We start from the raw sequence: 17500 nt of genomic DNA, 5'->3' as shown, positions 1-17500 counted from the left end.
AATCTGTAGAGGTTCATCCATAACCATTACTTGTTGTCTCTCTACATTTTCATTGAACAATATATTAGTTTTACTCATATTCATCTTAAGTCTTACATTTGTACTTTCTGTATTCAAATCTTCTATTATCTTTTGCAATTCATCCCATGATTCATTAAGTAGAGCTATGTCATCTGCAAATCTCAAGTTGTTAAGATATTCCCCATGAATGTTAATTCTTACATTTTCCCAATCTAAACCCTTAAAAACCTCTCCTAGGCATGCTGTGAATAATTTAGGAGAGATGGAATCTCCTTGCCTAAGTCCTTTATAAATCAGAAATTTTTCACTATTATTATGCAGTTTTATGATTGCTGTACTTTCCGTATAGATATTTTCAAGTGTTATAACATAAAGAGTCATCTAATACCGCTCTTTGAAGAGATTTCATTTCTGATGAAGCTTTGATAGAATCAAAAGCTTTCTCATAGTCTATAAATCCCATACACAGAGGTTTGTCATACACCGTTGATTTTTTCATTAGATGTTTAATTACATGGATACGGTCAGTTGTTGAATACCCGCTTCTGAAGCTTGCCTGTTATCTTGGTTGATTAAAGTGTGTGTGTGCGTGTGCAGTGTGCGCAGGCGCGCGTGTGTGTATAAACAGTGCGTGCAGAAAAATTAGATCGCATATATTCGGAATATTATGACGAGATAACGAAATATAATGAGCACAATAATTAGATTGCACCCATTACTTGAAATTAATAATAATCAAAATTTAATTCCTGCTTTAATTAATTTTGTTTCATGCATCATTTGAGACAAAAAATATCTTACTCAATTATGGTAATCTTTCTATTTCGTTATAAGTAGCCTAGGGTTTAAACTATTATTTTATCGGACAGAAGCATATCGGTATTTCATGGAGATAAGTAAAATGGTGACACTCTTTAACAAAATGATTTTTAGTAACAGTGGAAATTAAAAACCCCTATGAGAGGAACCGTCCACAAAGAAACCTTTAGAGAGGCACATTAAACTCAATTGTGTTCAAAGCTTTCGTTGCTCGGTAGCGCTAGTAATAATTTATGGCAAATATTTTATATACCTCGGCATTTGAGGATCGAAGGGATATCAGAATGTCGCGTGTTCACATGCTCAATGGCAACAAATCAGAACTCTCATTGTCTAAATAACGGCTCCTAAAACTTGTAAATAAGGAATTCACGCCAATATCATGAAGAAAAATTCCTTCTTCACTGTCAAAAATGAAACTTTAAGCTAAATAATTGTAACATGACCGATCAAGATAATAACAAGCGAAGTAAAAATAATACTAATAGCCTTATATTTCAACAAGCTCTAGTTATAGGGATTTTCGAAGCGATACGTAAACAAAATACAAGATCATAATATATAGAGATTTACAAGAAATCGTGTAACAAAATTGTTGCTTAAATTGCACTAAAAAAAACTAAATGCTATGAGAAATGGAGAAACACCTACTAATTTTGATTACTTCAAATATATTTCTGGATGAATGTTAAAAAAAAAAATAGAAAAGGCCTTCCAAATAATTGAGAGATATAAAAATATAATAGCGATTAAATCTCAAAAAAAATATATAATAATAAAATTGCGCATAATTACTCCTAAATCATAAAAAACGATGCCTTTCCATGGAAAATCTTTGAATTTTAATCTGAGAAGTTTTATACATAAACTCACATAAGAATGGTTGTCATACTTCTTAAGGTTTAACATTATGGTAGCATAATAGTATAGTTTACCCAAATGCATAGAAAATTACTTATCTGAATGACGTATTAATATGCCACTGACAAAATTCGTACTTTCTATAATATACATTTTGAAATTCTAGTTCCCTCCGGGTGCAGTACAATCCAGGCTAAGAGAGTAAATAATTTCAAATAATTGTGCAATTTAAAACCATAGGTTTTACCCTTTCAAATTCAATTGAAATATGTCCGCGTTTTCTTCCGAAAAATATTTCGTCTACACAGACTACCAGGACGAAGCTATTGATATTCTGTTAATTGAAAATAATAGTAATTATATCTGAATTTTTCTTTGATTTCTCCGTAATGCCATATGGAAACAAATACTTGTTATTAAATTACTAAAAACCTGTACACTTATGAGAGTTTATTATTTGAATGACATTAGTTAGAAAATAAACCCAGATTCAATGGTTACAAAATAAACTCAATTATATCATGATATAAAAATTGCAATAGCTGAACAAGATGCACCAGTCTACCTTACTAACAGGTCAATCATGGCCAATGCTACTGGCAATTAAAAAAACTATATCACACGATTTTCTACAGTAACAGTTTTTGTAAATCTTTGTGGACTGGTAACAACGACACTCCAATCTATCAAGAAACACAAACACAGACACACATATGTAGTAGGATTCTTGGTTGACCTTGAATTATGTATACGACAGAGATTTGACTGTAATTGAATGAAGCCATGCTTGAAAAAAACTTTGGTAGTAGAAGGCGAATATGCAATGTAAATCAACACAACATCATGATTTTTGTACCTCATGAATCTGTGCCTGGCTGCTATCGGATTATGACTGAGAGCGTCATTATTTATAGTAAGGAGATTCTCTAATAAATGCAAACTGAAAGTCTTGTAAACTATTTAAATAGTATAGGAGAAATGATAAGAATCGAAAAGGTGAAAAATTTAGAGATACATAGAAGATAAAAATGTAGACAAGATTTTTATATAAAAGGGTAAGTGTTTGTTCGAGGACTGATCAGAGTGGTAAGAACAGAGCAAGATTTGTAACTGAAAAGGTTATACTGTATAATGATTAAACTTTCGAAGGGAGGAGGATAGGAAAACCGTGGAAGAGCTGGATAGAAGACCTGAAGGAGCTATTTCACAGAAACATTTAATTCTACAAAACAAGTGAATGTGTTACATGTATGAGTTATTTTTGTTGGTGTATGAGTAGGCTAATTTATGGATTCTGCAAAAGGATTCATTCATGATTCATAACTTGAATTGCGGATTTGGAAGTAAAACCCGGTTTTTTTGTTTTTTTCCCTAGAGCCACTCACTTTTAGGGGAGCCTGTTTTTGAGGATATACAGAGAGCAAGAGTACAGAACGATAAGTTGCTAGAGAGTGACAAAAACAGTAAAAGGGCATTCTGAAATACTGCTGAATGATTTTGGATTAAAAAGCTGTATTTTAGAATTCGTAAGGTAAAACAAGAATAAAGAGGCAATCGAGGTAAAATTTTTAATCGCTATAACTATGTTCATATTCATTGGAAAACGCAAAGTAAGAAGCTATCATTGATAAAGATATTCAAACATAATCATTGATCTTGATGTCCATTCAAATAGCATATTGTTAAAAAAAAAGAAAAAAAGAGAGCGGTTGTAGTTAATCTATGCCTGTTTACATGATGAGTTGTACATGTACTTCAAAATATCATGACGCGAATTAAGAAGGCATTTGATCTTCCCTTTCTGGGTGAAGATTTACATACCATTCATTTAATGTTACTACTTAGGATGCATACTTGGGATACGCTCGATATTCAGTGACAAAAGGTCGTAAATGAAGCATATGTTGACTACATTTCTACCAATATCCATCAGAAAATATCTAATTGGATAAAACATCAAAGAAAATTTCATAAAGAGAAACACAAAAAGCGATGAAAAAAGTTGTAATATCTTTTGATGTCACTCCAGCTCGGTGAGGTAGGATCTATATCAGAGCAAAATGAATGACAGGAAAAAATGTGTCGGGACAAAGTCTGAACAAAACGAGTTATCGCATACGACGAACAGTAATACTCCATATATCCACAGTCCATTGTGTACCCTAAATGGACTATCTGCTACTGATATCCAATTAAAATAAAGCAAAAATATGGATTTCATAACTAGTTATGTAGCAGTGTATATGAAAAGGTAAAATGAGATGTTTGATTTAACAACCACGAAGAACACACAGGAAAACGAAATAGTGTAGAAAAGATAAAATAAAATATGTAATGCTTAGTCTTCAGTGCCTCAAATAAAATGTTTATTATTTTGTAGAGGATAAACAGAATTCTACGGCGAGAAGAAAAAAAAATAAACAATTTTCATGATACAAAAAGAATAGGAAGGAAGTTAATTATTATTATTATTACTTCTATGCTATAACCCTAGTAGGGAAAGCAGGATACTATAAGCCCAGGGGCCCCAACAGGGAAAATAGCCCCATGAGGAAAGGAATCAAGGAAAAATAAAATACTTTAAGAACAGTAACATCAAAATAAATATTTCCTATATGAACTATGAAAACTTTAAAAACAAGAGGAAGAGAAGTTAGATAGAATAGTGTGGCCGAGTATACCCTCAAGCAAGAGAACTCTAACCCAAGACAGTGAAAGGCCATGGTACAGAGCCTATGGCACTACTAATTTGATGGAATAAAATCCGAAATTAAAAATAAAAACGAGATGCACCAAATAACAACAAATTGGAGGTTTAAAATAAAGGTGCGAGATCATGACATGATACGGAAGCAGAACTTTTTTACAGATAAATATTTGGAGACGGCTGTAGAAAATGCCGAGAACACAATTACATTTAAATATCGCTTTAACATCTAGAGTAATGACAATGATGGTAGTACACTACAATGTATTTCTTGTCTTTGTAAAAAAAACAAAATATATACTAAATGTAGCATTCAAAAAGGCTGTCATTTAACTTTTGTAAGAAAAAAGGTCTGACTCAGAATAAAACCTAACCTTTTGAAGTGAGATAAAGTGCATAATTAGACGGTTTTAAAGATTCAAATACAAAACTAAAGACATGATTATACTATGCTACACTTCCTCGTGCAGTAAAGAGAAAATTAGGCACACTAAACAAGAGGTACCGAAAATAAAACAGTTTGTAGTAATACAGTTGAATTTTGCAAAGAAACAGGAGCGTATCAGGAATAAAAGATTTATTTTGAACAGTTGCCTTTAGTTAAAAGCAAAAGTATCTAAGCAGGGTACAAAGGATTCTAGATTTAGTGATAATCATTTAGTAATTATATTTCGAGACTAGGATTTTTATGATTGTTATGAATTTGATGAATAAATTTTGGAGAAAATAGACGAATATAAAAAATGGGCACCTTAAATGGAAAGAAGAAATTGGCACACACGGTCGAAAGTGCAAAGAAATCCTACAGCGAGGTGTATGAATGTTAAAACTAATAAATCACAGTAACAAAACCCACTCTAATGGAATTGATCTGGATGTTAAAAGAAATAAAGATAAAAACAAATCTCTCTTATCATGAAAGCATAAAGTTTAAATAATAATGATGCACTCTATGAAGAGAAAGGATGTGGTTAAAAAAAGTGACAGGTAAAGCCGTTGGAAAGGAACGAAATTGCTCCAAAGAGAACAGGAGTGATGTTGTCGAACTGTACTGTCTTAAAAACATCCTTGAATTAAGATGGAAGGATAAAGTGATAACGGGAGATACGACGCTGTGGCAGGAGTGGAAACTCAAACCCCCTCGAGAATGGCTAATCGTATTGTTTACTAATAAAAAAAAAAAAAAAGAGAAAAAAAAGTGGCCCTAGAAAAGGTTAAACCACGAACGTGCGCACGCACACACTCATACACACACACACACACACACACACATATATATATATATATATATGTGTGTGTGTGTGTGTATGTGTGTCTGAGTACGTGAAACGTCTAAACTGACAGCTAAATATTTAGAATTTTAGATAGATACGCACACACCCACACCCCTCTCACCAAGGTATGACTACTTCCTCTCCCACCTCCCTATGGTACAGGAAGAGCTGAGCGTGACCAGAAAGATATATATATATATATATATGTGGGTGTGTATATATATATATATATATATATATATATACATACATATATAATATATATATATATATAACCATCTTCTACGCTTTGGCGCGAAGGGCGTTGCTATATATATATATATATATATAAGGGAGAAACCCTTATTTTTCAGAAAAGCAATTATTACATCCCTGATAAATGAAAGTAAAACCAAAGTAATGATGAGGTTAATTTGCTGTTGATGAGGCTTTTGTTGCAGTCCAATTTGAAATTACTAAAATTATCGTAATTAGAGAGTGAGGGGATCGGTGCCTGTCTCAATTTTTCTCTTTCTTTATTCCATTTCTCTCGCGTAATTACTTTATTCAAGGATGATGAGGATGACGATCATAACAGGGAAAATTATTTATTAGCTCCACTCCCTAAAGAAACAGAACATGTTTGCAAGTACACCCAGTAGAGTATATTTCTTATAAAGATAGCTTTCATATACCAAATATATAAATAGTTTTCAAATACAAAATAAAAAGATAGTTTTCATATACAAAAAGGGTGCATTTTTTAAATCATTTGGTGGATTAAACAAATTAGGGTTCTTTATAATGTTGCTAATTGAATACTTATTTGTTTCGCAATTAATTTTTCCCTTGGGATATAACAGAATTTCTTTATTTTCTAATCATCTTTATTGTTTCTAAAAGTCTTAACATTATCGTAAATTTGTTTTCATCAGATGTCACATATATTTCAAGAACGTCTCCAACTTTAACAATGGAATTTATTACAAAAATTTATATTTGAATAATCCTCAATCTGAAAGCTTCTTTAAACATACCAAGGAGGGAATAATTGTATCATTAACCCATGACTGGAGTACAAAATAAATGAAAATAAATTTGAAGATAAATAGATAAACATCCTTAAAAATTATAGTCTTGAGAGAGAGAGAGAGAGAGAGAGAGAGAGAGAGAGAGAGAGAGAGAGAGAATGGTATATGCAGCAGTCAAATAATAACTTTCAACTCTAATCCTCACTACTAAAACAGCTGGCGAATCCAAGGGAACATGATCGTGGGAGGAGAAATAAGATAGCGGACTGAAGGAAGGAGAGAATTAATAGCTAATCTGGGCATTATCAACAACACCAGTCCTGAGAACAATAGAAGGTGGATACCAGATTATTATCGACACTTTCTTTCGTGGCCATTCGCTATCAGGTACAAAAGAAAACAAATGAAAAACAACGATCACTGAGACTTTTTGTTGGTTGATATGGTCATGGATGTATGGAAGTCATGCGGCAGTAAATCTATTTCTTTTCTTACATAAATATTATGTTGCAATAAAAGTATCCAAGAGAATAAAGTTTGTTTAGAGCATTTATAAAAATTAACATTCCAGCATTTAGAAAATTGTTAGGAATAATGTAAAATTACTGAAATGAAATATTCAGGTAGCATTTTCCAAGGTATGCATAACTAATATTAACGAATAACTAACAAAGAAACCTATACAAACATAAAGACACGAAAGTATTTCGTTTCTGACTTCATCTGGCAATTCTTTTGTCACCTTTTCATACCACAGTAAAGAACTAGAAATCAGAAAAATTATTATTGAAAACTTTTTCTAATTACAAAATTGATCATTCTATTTATGGAAAAAAAATTGGAATCTAATCTCCCCTCTCCTCTTGGCTCACTTAGATGGTTTAAGTTATTCAAGACAATTTGCTAGACGTCGTTATAAGCTGCTTATGGCCACTATTTTAGTTTCCTTGACGCAATTAAAGGTCCAGGCTAATCTCGAATCCATGAAATTCATTTAGCACCGTCTAATGGGAGTGAAAGTGGCAGACATACAAGAAATTAGAAATTCGATAAACTTAAACCGACATTTTTTTTCTTCTTTTTATTGATAAAGAAAGTCAGACGCCCAATTTAAATATGTATGATTGACTATCAATCGATATTCGATATATCGTTTTATTATGTTGCTGAGGAAGACTTTATCAGAAATACAACTTTAAATTTTGGTGCTTGGTATATAAAGCTTTTAAAATATTTGTCTGATTACAACAAACTCAATATTGCAAGAAAAATCTATTGGCACAAAAAGACCAATAAATGCAAGAGATGGAAAAATTTCGCTGAAATTTTGTTCACTCACGAACACTCAATTTGATTTTGGGATCCAAAGCGCTATTCTTATTAAGCCAAAATTAATATGAATAAAGTTAGATAAATTTCAATGTAGAGATTAGTTTTTACAAATTCAAGTAGCGTTAACGTAACGATATAAGGAACATTTCTATGATAATGTTAGGATATGAGATTACGGTACCTCATATACATGAGGGAAATTTAAAGACAAAGTATGTTGGCATATATAAGAGTATACACTTACACACACACTCCTTTATATATATATATATATATATATACATATATATATATATATACATAAATATATATATAATATATATATGTATATATATATATATATATATATATGTGTGTGTGTGTGTATGAGAGTACACCTGAATACATTTGATTATTTGTGTAAAATCAATGCAATCTTTTAAAAAAATAGATAATGTGAACATAGATGTGTAATCTACTTCTAGAACATTTGAACATATTTTGAAGGTAAAACTGCAAGAGGATAAATGATAATCAATAGTAAGAGAATATGAAATCAAATGCCTATGTATAATAGACATAAACATAAAAAAATGAGCGTCAATGAAAACAAAAGTGTTTTGGAACAGCGATTGTGTAAGCATTAATTACGTTTAGTCGTGGGAAGGCGAAAGAGAGCACTTGTAAAATAGTATAAATCAATAAGTATTAAATGCAATAATGCGGCGAGGGAGTCGTGGAATGTTAATGAAACATATGGAGTAAGGAATGAAGATGTATGAATTTGTTCGACATTCCAGAAGAAAATCGGGCAATACGTATGAATAGAAGAAACGATGAACCAGGCGAAGCAGATTTACAAAAAGAATTACAAAATAGGAGGATATGAAGGTAAATGAATACTTTGAAAACGAAGTATTTAGCATGTCATGAAAATATAAGCGGATCATGAAATGACAGGAAGTGAGCAAATGTAAAAATCATAAAAACAAAGGGCATGCGTCTACAATTCTGAAACATACAAACAGTAAATTACGTATGGTTTTATGAAATACAGGCATCTCTAAGATGCAAGGACATACATGTAAGGCTATGATACAATAATAATTTGTGTAAATTGAAGACCAAACCGGCAAAACATATCCAAGTGCTATTTGTAATAAATACTACCAGCATCGCAAGAGGCAGCAGAGGTAGAAGCAAGGAAAAAAACTCGGCAAGTTCTTTTCTGTTAAAGAAATGTGATTGACCTTCTTATACAGAAGGAAAGCGATTATCTTGCTATTATAACAATCGCTCATCCTCCTCATTTGCTGGGTTAAAAGGTTAATGGGCTTGGGACCCCGTCTATTCTGAGACCAAGATCAGGGAAGAAGTGGTCATTTACTTTATTAGAGAGAGAGAGAGAGAGAGAGAGAGAGAGAGAGAGAGAGAGAGAGAAGGGGGATGATGTAAAAAAAATTTATGTCACGCTTTAATATTTGTCCGCTATTCCACACACAACAACTTCCCATTAGTTTCTAGTTTTGAGGTGTATATATGGTGTACGACGATTATAAATAGGAAAAGTGGTAATGACACTCAACTTACTTAAAAGATGGATCTTTTTCCCCTATTTTACTGATTTTAATATCATTTCAAGTCGCATGTGTTTTAACAAGAATGTGGGAAGAGTGAAGGGCAATTTAACAAAATTCTCTCTCTCTCTCTCTCTCTCTCTCTCTCTCTCTCTCTCTCTATATATATATATATATATGTCAGCTATATATATATATATATATATACACACACACATATGTATATATGGCATATATTTATACAAATATGTATATATGTATATATATATATATATATATATATAAAATGGGGCAGGAGTCAATGGTTTTTTAATTCAGTGGCAGATTACTGAACTTCATATTTGCAGTGACCCAGTATCAGCACAATTCGAAGTAATCCCAAGAACAACATTCGTCTTTAAAGTTGAAAAAGTAGGACGAAATGACAAAGGAAAAGGAAAAGCTTATCCCGATGAGTTTTGGACGGACATTTCCATCGAAGTGCCATATTTTAGAAGCATCTCCTAACGACCTGCTCGGTGGCTGTATATCTTTCAAGGGCATAAAAAGTCATGAAGAATCGTTTTTATGACTCGACAGCGAGGTTCCTATGCTGCCAAAGGGACACATCATCTTCAAACCCCCTTCCCCAAAACTCCAAAGACCCCCCAGGAGGAGGATATGCTATTACAGAGCTCCCGTGTTTCCCTTTTCCAATCTCCTGAAACTGATGATACGTCCCAGTTGAGGGGAAGATGTTACGATTAACTATATAAAATATATTTACGTTGATAAATTGGCAATATTAAACAATTATGATATTTCTTTGGAGTTATTGACAATTACATGACTGTTTAATTTTTGAAAAAAAAGGACAATAATTTTCAATAGAAAACAACACTACTAATAACCTGGGTTAGCACTCAAGCTAAATCTAACAAATCATTTTCGAGCCATGGTCCCCTTGCCCCATACATATTCTACAATATCGATGTACCAACATTGATTGGGATAATTATCAATGGTGCTTAGTGACGGTTTACATACACACCATTATGTTTCAAAAACCAAAAGCTGACATTGGGGTTTGGAAATTTTGCCACGAAATTGGAAGGCGGGAAGGAAAGAAGGGAAAATTCCGACCCTGCAGTTGTTAGTCCTAATGAATAAAGCTAAGAACATATATGCCATAGGAATAAAATCTCATACAGCCACCTGGCTTCAGATTACGGAGAAAAAATGTGTTTACAAAATTAAAGTTTTCCTGATTATGTTTATTCTTCAGTGAGGTAGGCTTGAATTTAAGACAAAATACTTTCAAGTTCTTCGAAATGTCTAGGTTCTCGCATGGCACAGAAGACTGCTTTCGAAGACGGCCAAGAAGCAGTAGCGTACGGCTGAGTTTAATTATCTTCATGCCTAATGGTCAGTAAGCCTCTCAAAATTACTAAAAATTCTTTGGTCAATTCATCCCAGTTCTAACATCTGTGTTCTATTTGTAAATAACGTTGAGTTTCCTCGAAATAAAAACATACTGTTCCCGTTAATATTATCTTTCATTACTATTTTAGTCTTTTCTTCTCTAAACATACCTTTTTCCATTAAGATCTCACAAATAACGAAATAGGTATGTTCTGATATGCTAGTATAAGGATTTCCGTGGATATCTGCAATATATATTTTGGTGTATATCGGAAAGTAATGATGGCCTCTACCTAAAATTCCAGAGTTCGTCGACCTAAGTTTTCAAGAAAAGTAATCAACTGAGAACTTCGTCACTATGTGTACCTAACGATATGATGGGCTCATATTCAGGATCGTTTGATCTTAGAAACCTAAGGCAGTTATAACTATAATACTTAAAATGTGTTAAAGTTTCTTCTCAGCTTATTATTCTTCAATACATTGAAGTTACTTAAATTGCTCAATTTGTAGCAGTAATTGGACTATGTAAAACATAGGTAACGCCAAGACTGCCAACATAAATTGAAGTTTTCTAATTAGCAAATTCCGTAATAATTAATATGAATCAAAGGGATAGGTTGACATTTTCAGAAGCAATGTCAGAAGGAAACTCAACATATCAGCTCTAAGGGTGTTTAATACCGAATATACGGTAAATCATTCAACACCTTAACAAAATAAGAAAACAAGGGAGCAAAGAAATAATACAAATTGTGTATGCGATAGTTACCAACAATAACATCCAAAAAATATATAATCACCAAACAAAATAGCTGAATCGTGAAAAAAAAATTAGAGGCGGAATCACGAGTTTCTTAACCACAAAGTTTTGTGAAAATTAATGCCTACATGTTAAATAAAATTATATTTTTTAAGTTTACGGAGATCAAAGTACATAAACTTGAACAAAAATCATACGCTGAATATGTAATTTCTGTTTACAACAAACTATCCATGGACACTGAAATGTTCTAGTTTAGGTCTCCTCACACCGGGTGAATTCAAATTACTCAAATCTAGATCAACAGAAAACTTTACGCAATGGACGCAAAGCCAATTTATATTTTATGAAGTAAATTTTGACAGGTTCTAATTGGCCTGGTTGGAATCCTACTACTAATCACTAAAATTCAGAGCTTTGATGAAATAGCATCATAATGATCAATGATGCAAGAAGGAAACAATGGAACGCGAATAAAAGTTAAATGGGCTTAATATGGAAGATTTGCCACAAAATTCCTCTTATAAAAGGGCTACTGTGTGTTCCATCCCCAATCACCGGCATTTGATAGAACAGAATTTGTAACTTTTCTTGCCAAAAGGAGTCAAAGCTGGCAATATTGAGACCATCTGGTGTTCAGTGTGTGAGAAATTCACGTCGTCGTCCTTAATATTTACATGACAATGTAGAGAGCCAATAACACTTGTGGCCAACATGACTGGAGCCCATTTAGAAGCAGTCACCCATTTTGGTGTTAACCAGTCCCAGGAACGATTAACTCCGCTGCATCCAATTACTGTCCATTTTCTTGGGAAAGCTTGCTCGGCAAGACATGAATACTGAATAGCTTCGAAGTAATACATGCTTGAACTTGAACATATCAGTGTAAGCCTATACGTAGATCGTACACACGTCTCACCTATGTCACTACTTACCACAAGACTATACATGTATGCATAAGCTGCTAAAGGAATGGATTAAAAGATGAAAGTGCATAGCGCTTTTCTACTATTTTAACAAATCTTTCCTGAACAATGGTGTGTTGATATAACATGAAAGCGCCGGTGCATTAATTTTTTAAATATTTCTTGTGGCTTCTGCTACATATACCCATTTATGTGAGTTTAAGTATTCACTTGTGTCTATTAGGTCTTCATACTGACATATAATTCTTTTATATTCCTCTATAGGCATTTTGCGTTAAATGTGTCTAACCGAACAACGGGGAATTACTGGGAAAGTTTGAACACGTCAGTCCTCTCATCGTGCTATCTATTCATATGAAAAGAACTTTACCGACATTCTTATACCAATTAAGCTGCCATATTTCATTATAATTACTGTTTTAGCATATATGTATTTAAAAAAAGAAGTAATGTTCATGAGATATCTAAAAATAAAACGTACAGATTCGCACAAACTTACGTACATATCAAATGCTGAAAATATGAGCAGGAAATGTTTGAATAAAAGAAACGCTCAAAAACAGAAGAGAGGAAGGGACTAAAAGAGATATACGACCATAACTCTAATATTTTTTCCAGAGCGATCTGTTTCCTGAAGGAACTGAAAAGACAATAAATCGGGCTACTCGTTTTATCGCCGTTTTCCTCCAAAAACAGCCATTTCTCTTATAATGCGATAACAAACTTCGAGTCCTGTCGACCAACGCACACTACTTGCATACCTATCTATATGGAGTTACACCCACTAAATTAAACTAGGCCAACAACCTCCATACTTTACGAAAAATAAGTCAGAGGAGAAGAAAAAGCAAGCGCCTCTTATTCCACTTCATTCGCCTTTCTTAAAGTGGTATTCTTTATTTATGGCAAGAGAATTTTGTTAACTGTATAGTACTGTAGATTTTCGTTAATTTAAAGCATTAAACGGTAACATAAATAATTTACTTCCTATTTCCACTAGCTCATACTATCTCCATTTGTTTTTAATTTATTATTTTCTGATTTATTAAAAATCCCCTCATCTTTCTAGAGTACAAAGTTTTCCAATCAAATTCTTTACGCAAATATTCTCTCTCTCTCTCTCTCTCTCTCTCTCTCTCTCTCTCTCTCTCTCTCTCTAATATTATTTAAACAATTTATGGTTTAAAATATTTTATTCTTATAGATAAAGCAAAATTTCTAAACTGCAAATAAGCACTTGAATAATCTTTGTTGAATTTCTAGAAGTTTTTCTTCAACTATACTTACGTAGGTACAAAAAATTAATTTCTCTTCATTTCACAAAAGAAAACACAAAACACCTCAATCTCTAAAATTAAATTCACAAACACATCCACACACACACACACACACACATATATATATATATATATATATGTATATATATATCAAGAAATCAGGTTTATCAAGAAGCCCAAACAGGAGTCGAGGACGGATAAGTAATATCTTTATAGTCATTTCATGTCCCATAAATATATAACTAGTATATGCTATCAACTATAAACATTAGCCTCTAACACCTACAAAGCCTTTTATAAAGAAAAAAAATCACATTTCTGTTTATACATATTGAAATAGAAATATTGGAAAATAGTGTATCAAAAACTGAATGATTTTTGTATACCGTATACCCATTTCCTACAATATGATGTGGACACTTGGATCGACAACCTTAAACATTCACGGACAGTTTTCGGCAGATTACAGTTTTAAAACTATTTAATCTTAAAAAGGAAAGAAAAAATTAGTATATAAGAACTACACATAAAAACAAAATTGAGATATACGATTGCCGTAGGCAATGAAGACCAACGCGAAATTGCTTCAGAAAAGAAAGACAAAACAGCCGGGTGTTCAAACAGTAGACGATGACTATAAAGGGAGGTGGAGAAGCAATTAGTCACGCGGTATAATAAAAAGAAGGGGACCTGAGAGTGGCCGAACCCCGAACACGGAATCTCTACTGGCACTTTCGATTACTGATATCAAATGGTCCGTTCTATGGCGCAGATTCGAATCGGTTGATATTCTTTGAGTAAGACCTCCGCAGCCTATAATTATGCTTTTATAGTTTCGAATGTGGCAACAGAAACTTTAAAAACATGACATACAGATAAGAAGAATATTTCAAAAGGGATCCCTAACTTGAAGTAGTTTCTATAGATGTTTCTTTGTTCTTTTCTTATTTTATTGAATATAAAATATGGTTTTAAGAAAACATAAAAATAAACGTTTCGCAGAAGGTAACACAATATGAATGCAAGGATCCTTGCCGTTACAAATTCAATTTGAAAGACCCAGAAACTTATTCAATACCACGAAACCACACAAAAGGCAACGATGGGCCAAAGTTTATTTATAGTAAAAAACACACAAACCTTCACGATCACATCAAATATTAAGACAGATACTAAAATATAAGTTCTCCCAGCATCAGCAAGAAAAGATATCACCTAGGAATTCAGATATTTAATAACAAATAAAAACTAGAGGGGTACTCAGTAGAGAGCATGCCTACGACACACAAAGCAGTCTTATTTTACTCTTAACTCCACTGTGTATTTGCATTTCACTGTATTTTCTTCAAAATATAAAGGATTTGTCCTTGGGTCATGATCCACATGTCCACAAGTTTCGTTGAAAATGGATCAGTAGGTTTTGTGTAATGTTCACAAACAAAAAATCAATATTGTGATAATTTTCGAAGCACTATTGCGTAATTGTACTTTGCTATACTTTATCCAAAATATTAGTCATCCTTGGGTCATAACCAACATGACTACCAAGTTTGCTTAAATTCGGTACTGTAGTTTTGTGTGAAGTTACTCACAATGAAACAAACAAATAAATAAACAAACTAACAAACAAACAGGAGGGAATACATATCCTTCACAAAACCTTCAATTTTGGCGAAGGCAATAAATTAATGTTCGAGACATAAATACAATGCACTTCTCATAATCAAAATCATGGCACACCAACAACAAACACTTCAGTGTACAGAATTCATAAAAAATTTGTTTTCTAATCGAGGTAACTGCCTTGAAATCTATAAATCAAAATAATAAATGGGCAACAATCAAAATAATTATCCAGAAACCATTCACAAACACTATACATTGCAAAGTTTTTACACTGCAATATACAATAGACAGATAAAATCTTGTATCAAGATTTTTAGTTTTACCACACACACACACACAGAGAGAGAGAGAGAGAGAGAGAGAGAGAGAGAGAGAGAGAGAGATTTGTGAATAGCTTTCCTAAATCGAATCAAATCCTAACTGATAGTTACAGCTTTGATAAAGTAATACTGATGTACAAATATAATTTTAAAAGATATACATAGCTCTTTAATAGAGGAAAATGTTTACCTCTATTTTAATCACACTCCTTTTAAGGTCTTAAGGTATTTTTGCCTCTACTATACTGAGCCTTCATCAAGGCCCCAGAATTCGAAAGAGATATACAGAACTTTGGCATTTCGGTTCAACAATAATCCTTCCTCATTCCAATACTAACTTTTTATGTATATCTTTTATGGGAGAAAGGATGAAAATATATTGTAACGTTTTAAAGCACCTACTAGACACAATAAGAGGCGGAACTAAGAAAACTCAGCTTTTACTTTTATAAAATTTCCCTGGCTCTTTAACCTAATTTTCCTTTTTCCTTGCAGCTAGTAAGAAAAATTCTACACAAGAATTAGTTTTTTTTTTATGTTACGTCTACCACCTTTACATCCCAATTAGACGTTCGCTATAGATATATTAGCATTAGTAATATATTAAACAACCTTGAATCTAAAGGGGCATTCCTTTTTCTATACATTTCACAGAGCCTGGATATTAAGAACACTCTCTGTAAATTGTTTCTACATCATTAACTCCTTTTGTTCTTATTACCGGAACCTTCAAATTATTCATATTTCATTTAAACCTGTTCTCTCATATTGTCTCTGCTCGAATTAATCACTTCAAAAACTAACTTTTATGTACATTTTTCCTTATGGCATTTTTGACGTTTCAGTGTCAGATTACAATGTTTTTTCCTCACGATTAATTCTAAACAGACGTCGACCAGTTTTCCTTTCATTGTTATAAAATTCCATCAACTACATTGAAGAATTGGTCAAAACTCCTTTGACATCCTTTTTGCTATTCCACAACTTTAGCCAGCCTCTAGGGTTCTTTTATTCCACCACTATCAACAAGTTTCTTTAAAACAAAGTTATGAGTAAGTCCCTTCAATTTGTCAGCATCCTCCTACCTTTCATCAATTTACATCACAATTACTAACATTCACTTTCAACAATCTTATTTTCCGAAACACTTTGTTTCTTTACAAACGTTTAGAACTTTCCGTAATTATTGTACAACAAAAATATATCCTGTAGTCATTAGCCACTCTTAATTTTAGTCTCGTTCCCAAAACTCCTGATCTCCCTAATTACCTCGTGACAAAATATCATCTACATCCCCAACGCTACCGACATCACACAGCATTTGTTCCGTTGTAGTATTTCTCTACTTCATTTTAATTTGCATTTTGATAATAGATTTGAACACAACTATTTCGCAACTAGCAACCACCTCCTTTGCCAAAACTTGATCCGATTCAGTAGTCAACGGGTGAAAAAAAAAGAAAAAAAAGTTGCTTTGACACCAGCAATTTGTCACACATACCGAGAAAGACTTTCGTTCCACAACAACATCTGAAATTAAATAGCAATACAAGGTTATAATAACTTATCCATAGCTTATATCGCCCATGGTCTCTCTCTCTCTCTCT

The sequence above is a fragment of the Palaemon carinicauda genome, chromosome 15, assembly GCF_036898095.1.
Source record: "Palaemon carinicauda isolate YSFRI2023 chromosome 15, ASM3689809v2, whole genome shotgun sequence".
Taxonomy (NCBI): domain Eukaryota; kingdom Metazoa; phylum Arthropoda; class Malacostraca; order Decapoda; family Palaemonidae; genus Palaemon; species Palaemon carinicauda.
This window is presented reverse-complemented; position numbering follows the sequence as displayed.